The 5,438-nt window shown below is 37.5% G+C and overlaps 1 pseudogene; it reads left to right on the forward strand.

Annotated features, from left to right (window-relative positions):
* Nucleotides 1-4,101: 4,101 nt before the first annotated feature.
* Nucleotides 4,102-4,551, forward strand: LOC140509230 (large ribosomal subunit protein eL31-like; annotated as a pseudogene).
* The last annotated feature ends 887 nt before the right edge of the window (nucleotides 4,552-5,438 follow it).

A 5,438-nucleotide genomic window follows, 5' to 3' on the forward strand; every position in this document is an offset into this window, starting at 1 on the left:
ATTAGGTCTGTGATTTTATATTTTCAGAAGACAAAAAGCTGTTTGGATGAAAAAGACAGGATCCAAGGAGATTTTATCAGGCTAGAAAACTGTCCTTAATATGATCAGATGATATTCAGTAAAGACAACTATAAAAAGTTTCAGTTAGGTCTAAGAAATTTACTTTCCAAGTAAAGACGGAAAAGATATTGTTAGATAGCTATTTGGCTAAAAATGGTAGTCTGGGACTTTAAGGATATTGCAAGCTCAGTATGAGTGACTGGTGTGACATGCAAGCCAAAACAAGGTAATGTTATCTTGAGTTGCATAAAGAGAGGATTAGATTTGGGGAATGAGGAGTTCTTTACCCTGGGCAAACTCTATCTAGAATGTGGTCAGTCCTAGACATAGTATTTTAGAAAGGGCACTGATAAGCTTGAGAGTCTCTAAAAAACAAATAGAATGGAAAAGCATCCTAACACCATGCCACGTGAGAATCATTTGAAGTACCATTTTACCTAGAGAAGAAACTATTGTTATAAAATAGCTTTAAATATTTGAAAGGCTGTCATGGTGAAGAATGATTCAACTTCTGTTTGGAACAATAGGGGCAGAATTAGTAGTGAGTGGAAGTCACAAATAGGAAATTTTAGACTTAAGGCAAGGAAAAACTTTCTGATGATAAGAGATATCGAAAAAAGTGGGATCATGATGCTTTGAGAAGTAGTCATTTCCACCTTGAGGTACTTAAGTAAAAACTGGATAACCACTAATTGGATGTTTTGTAGAAGGAACCCCTTTGGGCGTATGATTTGGAATAGATAGCCTCCAAATTGTGTTCCAACTCTAAAATTTTGTGAAAACGATGAGATTTTTCTGGCTGGAGAAATATTGGTGTTGGCAAAGAAGGAAACAGGGGGTACAGCAGCAGATTACGGTATAGTGGAATTCTACCGAGCAGTGTGAATGGGAGGAAAGAGGGTCTCTGAAGCACTGAGCCAGAGTCATAATGGTGATCTTAGAATATTCCCATTTGTAAGTTCTCTGTGGCTTTATCAGTCTGAGAAGATGCCTAGGTGATATGTCATATGTTTTATATTCCTTGGGGAAAGTGGTCCCTGTGGTGTTACCTGCATTGTGTGTTTGGGGATTTTAGAAGCAAGTAGCCCAGAAAAGAGTGAAATATCATTATCAGGAGAATTTTAATGGGCAATTAGGTAGCACAGTAAGTACTACTGCTGGCTGGACTTGCTGTTAGTAAGAACAAGGTCAAATTCTGCCTCAGACACTTACAAGTTTTGTGATCCTGGAAAAGTCCCTTAGCCTCTAGGTTTACTCATCTGTAAGGTGGAGGTAATAACAGTAATTGCATCACAGAATTGTTGGTGTATTAGATGAGTTAACTTACATGTAGTGCTTTGCAAATTTTAAAACACTTTATAAATATTAGTTATCATTATTTAATGATTAGCTATTATCATAATTAGTGTTAAGACAAGTATCCTGAGACTCAGCTGTTTAGGATGTTTGAAATTTGGGGATGAGGCTTCGTTTCATCTGAATCCAGAGTCCTTGCCATACATGTCCTTGTTTCTCAAGTTGAAGAAATAAACTATGGTATTTCCATTTTCCCTCTCTATTCAAGATCTCCTCATTTTCAAGTTTGAATTTTTCTCTCATTCCCTTTGTATGTTTCTCAATTGTTGTAAGTCATCTGATGAACTGCAGTAAGAAAAGACCCTTGCTTCATAGGGAAAGCACAATTATCTACTATTTATTATTCTACCTGACTTTGATCACTTTTTGACTGGAGACTGATGATATCCTTTATAGCACATTTTTTTTGACCCTAACAGAAATTTACAATACCTTTATTTGGCTCTCACACTTTATGCACTATTCACTTATTTGAAGAATCAGCAGGTTATATGACAGGTTAGAGCATGATTTTTCTCTCATTTTGTCAGAGATTTATTGCTTACCTGTCAACAGAGTTGGCCTGTTTTGTCCTGACACAAATTTATTGTTTGATAAAGAAGAAAAACTTTCATGTGAGCATCTTCTCTTGAGAAATGGGTGTAATAGGGATGTATGACATGATGGGGTATGGGGATTAGAGGAACATGAGATTTTTCTAAACATGTCTGGGGAGGCATGCACACAAATCCAACTGACAAATAATTGAATTACTGGCTAATACCAGCCTTTCCTATTTAGCCTTTTAAAGTCTTAAAATATGAAAAGCAAAAAAAAGAATCTATCTAAGTTGAGAGATGCTGAGTGATATGTTCATTGTTCACTAGTGGCTTTCTTATCACAAAATTCAGTGGTCTTTTCTCAGTCCTCATCTTCCAGCATTCTCTGGAGCACTGATCTTGCTTGGACACTTTCTTGAAATTCACTTTCCTTTCACATCCTAGACACTGTAGTTCCCTAGTTCTCATTTTCTTCTCTATCTTCCTCTTTGCCTCCTTTTCTGACTCTTCATGCTCTTCCTATCTCCCAAAAGCTAAAGCAGTGCCAGTGACTCTCTCTGTAAACAGCAACATGGCATGGTGAATAGACTGGTGGACCTAGAATCAGGATGATTTATGCTTAGAGCCTCATTCACATCCTCCCATCAAACCAACTCCTCCTTTTGACCTCCCAGTTTCTCTTTCCAACCTCCTCTCCAATAACTTTTCTACATAAAATTTATATTGCAGCCAAGCTATTCTATTTGCCACTTGCCATATAACCTTGACTCAAGTAGATGAGTTAAATTTAGAATAAGGTTAAAATTAATTAATTCTGCTCTTGGAAGAATGGTTGTGAAATGGTCTATGCTTATGCCCCTGGTGGGAGGAAGCAAAATTCTTTAATAGAATTGGGTGGAATTCCCAACCCTGTGCTAGGAAGGATTCTGTCCTCCTTCAGGGCTCACATTGTGCCCTCATGCTGGAAACAAAGGGAAGAGAAAGTAGCTTGAGTAAAAGTGGGAATAAACACAGCCTGTTGGACAGATTATAGAAGTGATCAGTCTTAGGTAGTACTCTCTACGAAGTTTACTTTTGTTTAGTCTGCTTGTAACAAATGCTGTTAATTCACCATTTGTACCATTCAGTCTTGTTAGTTTAATGTGAAATACTTAGTGTTTTTCTGCATTTGGGAAGGATTAATGGCCTGTCCTTTCATAAAACAACAGATGTTGATTTCCTGATACAGATAGAACTTACTCACAAATGCCAACTGCTCTTTCATATATAGGATTTGATAGGTTGTAGAAGGTACACCAGACCTAGAATTAAGAGACCTGGAGCTAACACTTAGAAGCTATTTGACTTTGGAACATATCACCCATTCATTATTTGACCCATCTGTGTTTCTAGATCTTTAAATGAGAGGATGAGACTGCATGATCTCTATGCAGCTATAATTCACCCCAATGTTTTCCTCTAAGAATGCATTATTAAGCATAATGTTAAAATCTTGGGCTAAAAAAAATTGTCTTCTCTGGATTTCAGTATTTTTCAACCACTCATATATCTAGAGTAGGGATTCCCAAACTAATTGAAGAGCCTATTTCTGTAGCTCCTTCCTATTACCCTTCGCAGCTTTTTGCCTTCTCACCAACTTTCCTCCCTGAAAAATAAACATGATGACCATTAGATTGGTGTCATGAATAAAGTTCTGGACTTAGAAATCAGGGAGACATGGGTTCAAATCTCACCTATGACACTTACTATCTCTGTGACTCTGAACTATTCATTTTGCCTCTATATGTTTCAAATAATTTCCTAGGATTTAAAAAAAAAAATTAATTGGCAGAATAGGTGCAATCAAGGAGTTGTGACACCAGGAGTCAAAGTCATGGATTATTTGAATAATTACTGACATTTCTACAATGATATGAATACTGAGGCACATGGACTTTGGAGAAAGAATCTCTCCTTTGGCAAAAATTACCTGTTGTAGAGAGCATTCCCTTTTCTTTACTCGATTTTATAACTGAGGGTAAAGCACCCTAAATCTGTTAGAAGTTCCTTTGAAACTTTTTATCAATGACCAATAGTATGCATGGCTTGCTGAGTCCTGTTAAATAAATAGACAGTTTGGCCCTTCCTTTCTGATCTGGTGCCAGGCAGGATGACTCCTGCAAAGAAAGGTGGAGAGAAAAAGAAGGGACATTCTGCCATCAATGAGGTGGTGACCAGAGAGTATACCATTAACATTCACAAGAGGATTCATGGAGTAGGCTTCAAAAAGTGAGCTCCTTGGGCTCTGAAGGAAATCCGCAAATTTTCCATGAAAGAAATGGGAACTCCAGATGTATGTACTGACACCAGGCTCAACAAAGCTGTTTAGGCCAAAGGAAAAAGGAATGTCCCATACGGTATCCAAGTGTGTTTATCCAGGAAATGCAATGAAGATGAAGATTCACCAAACAAGCTGTATACATTAGTTACTTATGTGCCTATCACCACTTTCAAAAGCTTACAGACAGTCAATGTGGAGGAAAACTAAATTGAACTTCATTTAAATAAAGTTGTAAAATGTCAAAAAAAAAAATAGACAGTTTGGTTCGGGAGAGATATTTGATACGGACCATCATATACCTTGACAACTGGGGAAATTTCTGGCTCAGTATAAACATAAAAATCCCATGAAAATTCGTTCAATTGATTATAGTTGTCAATAATAACTAAAAATATAAGACATCCTGAAAAGGGGTTGGGATGGTCAGTGGTTGACTGTGTTTTGGGCCCTGAGGTACCTTCCATGTCATCCCCCAGGAAGTATGGCAGAGCTGTGACTAGTAATGTTCATTTGTTTTCTGAAGGGAGGAAAGATGATCAAGAAGAGTTGGCTTCTCTGATCCCAGTTGGAGAATCATAGTACCTGGGTTTAAATCCTGCCTCTCACTCTCACTACCCATATAAACTTAGGAAAGTCACTTAAACTCTCTGGGTTTCATTTTTCTCACCTATAAAGCTATAGTGTGAGACTAAATGACCTATAAATTCTCTTCCAGCCTTAATCAATGAATCTATATTCCTCTTTCAGATTGTCTTCTATTTACTCTGTATGTATCATTATATACTGAGTTATTTAAATGTTTCCTCTTTCCTCCTCTCTACTCCCTACTCCAACTACCATTGAAATGTACATTCCTTGAGAGTGGGAATGGTGTTTTTTGTTTTTTTAACTTCATCTCCCCAGAGCTTATCACAGTGCCTGGCACAACATAAGCATTTAAAAATGCTTTCTGACCTATTAACTGATGTTTAGTGAGAGAAAGACAAAAAATAAACATACACAAAGATAGAAGCAGAAAGTCAGAAACTGAGATTCAGACAGGCAGAGATATACTGACAGCCAAAGAAAGGAGAGACAGAGACCCAGACTCAGAGAGACACAGAGACAAAGAGGGAGACACAGAGAGACGCAACCTTAGAAGACATGGCTCCGTAAACCCGAGT

Source organism: Notamacropus eugenii, chromosome 5, assembly GCF_028372415.1.
Source record: "Notamacropus eugenii isolate mMacEug1 chromosome 5, mMacEug1.pri_v2, whole genome shotgun sequence".
In the NCBI taxonomy this organism is placed as follows: domain Eukaryota; kingdom Metazoa; phylum Chordata; class Mammalia; order Diprotodontia; family Macropodidae; genus Notamacropus; species Notamacropus eugenii.